At 39.0% G+C, this 8,347-nt stretch overlaps 1 long non-coding RNA gene across 1 annotated transcript; it reads right to left on the bottom strand.

The window, feature by feature from the left end:
* Positions 1-4,355: 4,355 nt before the first annotated feature.
* Positions 4,356-7,322, bottom strand: LOC133611255 (uncharacterized). The gene is made up of 4 exons (XR_009815962.1): positions 7,216-7,322; positions 4,743-4,868; positions 4,525-4,629; positions 4,356-4,447 (listed from the first exon to the last, which is right to left on the bottom strand). It is a non-coding gene; the product is annotated as an uncharacterized lncRNA (long non-coding RNA).
* Between the last annotated feature and the right edge of the window lie 1,025 nt (positions 7,323-8,347).

The following is an 8,347-nucleotide window of genomic DNA, read 5'->3' as shown; positions in this document are numbered from 1 at the left end:
TCCTCTTATCGAACCGATTCCTTATCGATTCTCTTATCGAATCCAGATAGGTTGTTGTATATGGAAAAAAAACACACAATATTTGGTTTAATAAAAGCTCACTTTTATTATATAAGAAAAAAATAAAATCTAATAAATAAATAAATATTGACTGTTACCCCCCTAAAAAATAAAATAAAATAAATAAATATTGACTGTTGTTACCCAAAGTATATTAAGTGGGATTTTTCAGAAAAACAAATATATACAGTAACACAAAAACAACCTGTCTCTGTGATCACTATAGGTGTATAAATAATAATATAGTGTTAAATAAAATCAGTCCCTTGGGCACAAAACGTAAAATAATACAGCTCTCCAAAAAGTGCACTTCTGCTGCTATTTGACATAACTGTTTGTTATGATGCTTTGACATTGTTGCACTTTATTTCTTTATTGAAAGAAAATTCTATGAAGAGAAAAGTTCTTTGCAAATGTGGTTACAATGCTAAAAAATTAAAAGTTAAAGCTAAAAAAAGAAATACACTTTATTGAGTTAACATTATTTCTTTATAGGGGGAAAGATGTGATGTTATGAGCTAGGGAATATAACAACTACACTACCCAGCATGCAACAGGAGTGACAAGCATGCGCGGTAGCCCCGAAAAGTGTTGTTGCATGTCGTCACGCCGGCAGCTAAAAATGAGGTTATGAGCACGCTGTGAAAGTAAACGTGAAGAACTCAGCCAACACGCCTCGTCTGCATTATTTATAATTAGACAGACAACACATATACAGTGTGATTTTGTTTTGTTTACAAGGAAAGAAAAACAAAAGTTAAAAAAGGGAGATCATGTAATATATGTTGTATATATATGTATGTGCTGCGGTTGCTTTAAGAACGTTGCAACAGCTGCCGTAAAGGAGGTGCGTTGCTAGCCTGTTTGCTATGTTTCCGGTTGGTCGTAAAAGTGTTCGTCATGTGTTTGTACCCTGCTCAAATCTCTCATTAAAGTTATTCATTGGATTATACCTTTTGTTTTGAACTTTATTACACCTTGGAGCACTTTTTCCGGTCCATTTTTCTCCTGATTTCCCGATCTGCGCCTAATGACTGAGCTACCTGACGTAATTTCTTGTGATGTCTCAAGGGGGATTTCTGGTCGGGACGGGATTCGTTCCCAGGGATTCGAATAAAGAACCAACTCTTTTTCTTTACTATAGTGGTCTCGATAACGGGTACCGGTTCTCAAAAAGGGATTCGAGTCTGAGGACTCGGTTCTTTTCTTATCGAACAACCAGGAAAACCGGTTTCGAGTATCATGCCTAGTGAAGAGAGGGGCTGAACTGTCAACAGATCATCATCTGGTGGTGAGTTGGGTCAGATGGCGGGGGAAACCTCTGGACAGACCTGGCAAACCCAAGCGTGTAGTGCGGGTGAACTGGGAACGTTTGGAGGAGTCCTCTGTCCGGAAGGACTTCAACTCCCACCTCCGGCGGGACTTCTCTGCTATCCCTGTGGAGGTGATGGCAATGTTCAAAGCCTCTATTGCTAAAGCTGCAGCTGTGAGCTGTGGCCAGAAGGTCTTAGGTGCCTCAAGGGGCAGTAACCCTAGAACGCCCTGGTAGACAGTGGTGGTCAGGGAAGATGTCCGACTGAAGAAGGAGTCCTTATGGAGTATGTTATCCCAGGGGACTCCGGAGGCAGTTGTAAGGTACCGACAGGCCCGAAGGGCAGCGGCCGTTGCTGTGGACGAGGCTAAGCAGAGGGTGTGGGAGCAGTTCGGGGAATCCATGGAGAAGGACTATCGGGCAGCACTAAAGCTGTTCTGGAAGACCATACGGCACCTCAGGAGGGGGAAGCAGGGAACCATCCAAGCTGTGTACGGCAAGGATGGGACTTTGCTGACTTCAAGTGAGGAAGTCGTAGGGCGTTGGAAAGAGCACTTTGAGGAACTCCTGAACCCAAATACATCAGACACACCCTCCCTGACAGGAGCAGAGCCTGAGGATGATGGGGGATCGACGTCGATCTCTCGGAGTGAAGTCACTGAGGTAGTTAGACAACTCCACAGTGGCAAAGCTCCGGGGGTTGATGAGATCCGTCCAGAAATGCTGAAGGCTCTGGGTGTTGATGGGCTGTCTTGGTTGATACGCCTTTTCAACATTGCGTGGAAGTCTGGGACAGTGCCGAGGGAGTGGCAGACTGGGGTGGAGGTTCCCCTTTTCAAAAAGGGGGACCAGAGGGTGTGTGCTAATTACAGGGATATCACACTACTCAGCCTCCCTGGGAAAGTTTACGCCAAAGTACTGGAAAGGAGGGTCCGGCCGATAGTCGAACCTCAGATTCAAGAGCAATGTGGATTCTGTCCTGGTCGTGGAACAACTGACCAGCTCTTTACTCTTGCGGGAATCCTGGAGAAGGCCTGGGAGTATGCCCATCCAGTCTACATGTGCTTTGTGGATTTGGAGAAGGCGTATGACCGGGTCCCTCGGGAGATCTTGTGGGAGGTGCTGAGGGAGTACGGAGTGAGGGGAACCCTGCTGAGGGCCATCCAATCTCTGTACAACCAAAGCGAGAGTTGTGTCCGGGTGCTTGGATGTAAGTCGGATCCGTTTCCAGTGGGGGTTGGTCTCCGCCAGGGCTGCGCTCTGTCACCTATCCTGTTTGTGATTTTCATGGACAGGAATTCTAGGCAGAGTCGTGACCATGCCCGAGAGGGTATACGTCTCGGGGGGCTAAAGGTTGCTGCTATTTGCAGATGATGTGGTCCTGATGGCACCTTCGGTTGGTGACCTTCAGCTCTCACTGGATTGGTTCACAGCCGAGTGTTCAGCGGCTGGAATGAGGATCAGCATCTCCAAATCTGAGGCCATCGTTCTCAAGCAGGAAACCGATGGTTTGTACAGTTCAGGTAGAGGACGAGACTCTGTCCCAGGTGGAGGAGTTTAAGTATCTCGGGGTCTTGTTCACGAGTGAGGGAAAGATGGAGAAGGAAATCAGTCGGAGAACCGGAGCAGCTGGGGCAGTATTGCAGTCTCTCTGCCGCACAGTTGTGACGAAACGAGAGCTGAGCCAGAAGGCAAAGCTCTCGGTCTACCGAGCTATCTACATTCCTACTCTCACCTATGGTCATGAGGTGTGGGTCATGACCAAAAGAATAAGATCGCGGATACAAGCGGCCAAAATGAGTTTCCTCAGAAGGGTGGCTGGCATTTCTGGAGAGTGAAGTCTGGGGGTCTCTGCTGGAGCTGTTGTCCCCGCGACCCGATTCCGGATAAGCGGTTGAAGATGGATGGATGGATGGATAAAATAAGTCATATTGTTGGTTCATTTAATAGTTAAAACAAATTTACATTATTGCAATCAGTTGATAAAACATTGTCCTTTACAATTCTAAAAGCTTTTTACAAAAATCTACTACTCTGCTTGCATGTCAGCAGACTGGGGTAGATCCTGCTGAAATCCTATGTATTGAATGAACAGAGAATCGTTTTGAATCAGGAAAATATCGTTTTTGAATCGAGAATCGCGTTGAATCGAAAACAATCGATTTTGAATCGAATCGTGACCCCAAGAATCGATATTGAATCGAATCGTGGGACACCCAAAGAATCACAGCCCTAATATATACTGTATATATATATATATATATATATATATATATATATATATATATATACATATATATATATATATATATGTGTGTATATATATATATATATATATATATATATATATATATATATACAGTTTTTGATTGATAGATTGAAACTTTTATTAGTAGATTGCACAGTACAGTACATATTCCGTACAATTGACCACTAAATGGTAACATCCGAATAAGTTTTTTAACTTGTTTAAGTCGGGGTCCACGTTAATCAATTCATGGTAATATATATATATATATATATATATATATATATATATATATATATATATATATATATATATATATATATATATATACATATTTATATATACACATATATATATATATATATATGTGTGTATATATATATATATATATATATATATATATATACATATATATATATACACACATATATATATATATATATATATATATATATACACACAGTATATATTAGGCATGTTAACCATTAATTTAAGTTAACTATACATTTTAATAATGGGAGTAATTTTTTTAACGGCCGATAAAAGCATGTGTGCCCATTTTGACCCTCGGGTAGTGCTGTAGAAGGGGGAATTTGGCTGCAGTTCACTTTTTATTCATGAGCCACAAGCGAGAAAAATGGACAAAGGAAAGTCCTTACTGAAATATCAGGTTCAAAGCCATGGCTGTTGGGGTTTCAAAAAAGAGTGAGAATCCAAGTGCAGATCCTTAAAAGTCTCTATTTAATAACAAAAAATCACTGGAGAAAATAAATCAATTTTAACAAAAGTTCAGCTCCAGGAAAAGCGGGTCCAAATCTGTCCTCCACCTGAGGAAATACAAAAATAGAATTACTAAAGATTCAAGGCAAAGGTCAGAGTAAGTGAGCTCGTGGCTAGATTCTACCGCAGGCAACGGACGAACTGGCACCGGCTGAGTGGAGATCCAGGGTTTAAATCTGGTAGTTGATTAGCAACAGGTGGGCTCTGATGACTGGCAGCACACCTGAAACTAATGACAGGACAGACATGAGAGGGGAGGGGAATAGGAAAACAAGAGATAAAATAAGCAGGAGAACTGCCCTCATGACAATGGCAAGATTTTTTCCCCCGACAAGAAAGGACCGTTTTTCACCGTGAAAAGAAACATCCCAGCAGCAAACGCCTGCTGCGCCCGTTGTTCAGGTGGGTGGTGCTTCACTTCCGTATGGGTGGTGCTTCACTCAGCTCCTCCTCTGAATGCAAGTATTCCTAAAGCAGGAATATAAATTATGTGTTTCTACAAAATATAAAATCTGGCAAGACACCAACACACAGTAGGCATTGTTTTTATTGTCATTAAATCATGTTTGTCCTTTTTGTATTGAGCTGTTTAAAAAAGCATAATGTTTCAAACACATTTCATTAAAGCAAACTAATTGTCCGTTCATGGTGTTAAAACTTGAAAATGATCTGTCTAGGGTACACTTATTAATGAGGAAAAAATATATTAATATCTGTGACAAATTTTGAGTTAACTATGAACAAAATGTGATTAATCACGATAAATATTTTAATCGTTTGACAGCCCTAATATATTTAAATATATTATTTATATATATATATATATATATATATATATATATATATATATATATATATATATATATATACATATATATATATATATATATAAATATATATATATGTATATATATATATATATATATATATATATATATATATATATATATATATATATATATATATCAAAACAATATAACAAGGGGTAATAGCTCAACTATCTATTTGTTAATCAAAACAAACAACATTAAATGTGAACAATGAATACGCACACAAACACACACGTCTCGTTGGTGCAAAGCCAACAGATCAAGCGTGTATTTTTTATTTTTAAGGAAACGCATTTTATTTTTTTCCATTTTATAATTAGCCTATTGAGTCAGACTGCCAAGAAATATGATGAACATTTCCAAGCATGTACAAGCACTTCACCCAAAATTCAAGCATTTTTCAAACCTTGAAAACACAACATTAAAATCCAAGCATTTTCAGGGTTTTTAAGCACCCGTACGAACCCTGCATAGAGTATCTCAAACACGAGAGTACATCTCACTTTACATCAGCCGTTGTTATTATATATTTTTGTGTATACTTCAGAGTTGCAAGTTTCATTTCTTTAGTGTCATTTGAGAAGATAGAATATTTTTAATAAAATGTGTGGGTTGTAATCATTTTTGTGAGAGACACACAGTGGCTTTACTTTTGGGTACCTTGTGAGGCTAAGAACCACAAAAAAAATGTTTTTCCAAAGTGCATTCAGTTTACGAGTCAATGTGATATTAATTGGCAAAGAAGAAGTGGACCACGCCTCCTCATCTTTAACTGAATTGGCAGCATGCATTTAAATGTGTTGTTGTGATTCAGGTGGAAGGTGAAAACAGAGTAACTGAGAAGAAAGCGTGACAAAAAAAACCCTTCACGGAACAAGTTCAAACATGTAGGTTTAAGAATGCTTGTCGAGGAAATATGAGAAGAAAGGAAAATAGAATGTTGGGGTCTATGCTAAACTGAATACAGCGCAAGCTCAGATTGTTCACTCACAATCAACTTCATTTATAATACTGTGATTCAATCATGGATGGCACTACAAGCCTCTTTAAAAGAAGCAAAAAGAGCTCAAACCGGCACTTTGGGAAAAGAAGAGATTACTTATTTCTCCGGTTGCGGTCGGTGGCTTTAGGTTTTTCAAGAACCTTTTGAATGTTGAGTAAATGAAATTGCCCCCAATATGCACCACAATTTCCTCTTGCCCTTGTGGGTGAAGGAAGAAATTGCTTCTGAAAGCAAAATAGTTGGAAAGGAACATGAAAACGTAGCTACCGTGTATGTAACATGAGCAGCAAATTCATTCCTGGCATTCACAGTCCATTCAAATGTCGAAAAAGCCATATTGGACCAAAAATACAAAAATATAATCTGTCTGAAGCCGCAAAAAATTAAACGCCTTATATGAGTCTTATGATGAAGGCAACACATGATGTAAATGTTTATATCAGCTATATTAGCCTACTATCAAAATGACTGTGTGTCGCAGGCTGACGCAAATCTTCGCTGACGGAAATGTTGAAAGTTAATACTTATCCTTAACATTTCTACAAAATTTGAAAACATTAGTAAAAACGGAGGCTTCTCAGAGAGTGAGATAACTACTGGAAATTACTGGCTTACAGTGGCCAAAAGTGTGTGTGTCCAAGTTAAAGGAAACGGAAGGCTGTCTTCATTACAATCGTTGCAAGCTGGGTAACGTTTACTGTGGTCTGAAAACAACTATTAGAAATGCAGACAACATTACATACAGATAATGTGTAATGAATTAATTACACATAGGACATAAATAAAGGAAATTAAATGACCTCAAATATACCTACAAACGAGGCATAATGGTGCAATTGGGACAAGCGGTAGAAAATGGTTGGATGGATGTAAATACAGATAGCCTAAATAAGATGTTAGCATCGATTAGCTTGCAGTGATGCATTGACCAAATATGCCTGATGAGCACTCCACACAAGTCAATATCATCAACAAAGCTCACCTTTGTGCATTCACGCGCAGTATAAAACGTTGGTGGACACATTGAGACAAAGAAGGAGTGTGTTTCTGCGGCAGCGTCGGAGAAAGTTATACATGTAAACAAACTTTTGGTCAAAGTCCACACAACTACGGTGAGTTCAAGGACCATCGAAATTAGTAGGATAAAACGGCACTCGCCAAATACTCTCATCAGTGAAGCATAAACACAAACATATAAAACAGTTGGCTTTCTAACAATTAGGAAGGTTTGTGCCATGTTTGTCCTCCTGCAGAAATCATATTAAAACAAAAACATTTTTTTTTAACACATCTTTTTCTATTTTCATCCATTTTTGAAAAAGCTCCATGGAGCCACTAGGGCGGCGCTAAAGAGCTGCGGGTTGCCGACCCCCAAATTAGACAAATGTCTCATGCATAATTTAAGTCTATGGCGCTGGAGTTGCAAACTAATCACAGTAGTGTTCTGGGTTCAACATGAATTTAATTAGTCAGGGGACCATCGCCAAGTGACTTCTGAAGTTATGCACATAGATATCCCTATTGCGGCTGCTGCCGCAACCCCAACAAAGATTAGCAGGAGAAAATAGATGGATGCACTTTAGTTTTTACTTATTTTTAAGCAACCACAATAAAAATAAATAAAACATTAAGATAAGACTCCTGGTGAAAAATATGTATTTACATATTCCTGTACACACAGGAACGCACTTTAAAATGTCATCTAATCAAATATTTAGAAAGGTAAACACTGCTTTCGTCCTATTCCGGCTGCCAGACTGTGTTTTTCCTTTGCAGGAGACATATCAAAACAATGTGGTATTTCAAAATGCCACATATTTGATGAGTATTGTGTAGATGTATGCGCTGTTTTTTTGTTGTGGGTATTTGTAGGAATGATTGATTTAAGAACTAGGCAATGAAAAACCTTTTACCAAGGAATGCAGGGCAATGTGACTTTCTTATGTGTTGAGTTTATTTGGTTTTTACTTGGCAGGTACTGTGGTGGCTAAGAATAACACTGACCCCATAAGGTAACTGTAATACTACATCAGCCACGTGTACATGGGCAATATGTATTTTATCTGATCATAATTTGGATTAGAATGTTACTTTGTACATGAACCTTGATAAAG

Source organism: Nerophis lumbriciformis, linkage group LG08, assembly GCF_033978685.3.
Source record: "Nerophis lumbriciformis linkage group LG08, RoL_Nlum_v2.1, whole genome shotgun sequence".
NCBI lineage: Eukaryota > Metazoa > Chordata > Actinopteri > Syngnathiformes > Syngnathidae > Nerophis > Nerophis lumbriciformis.
The sequence above is the reverse complement of the archived record's forward strand: the minus strand, read 5'-3'. Positions and strand labels throughout refer to the sequence as shown.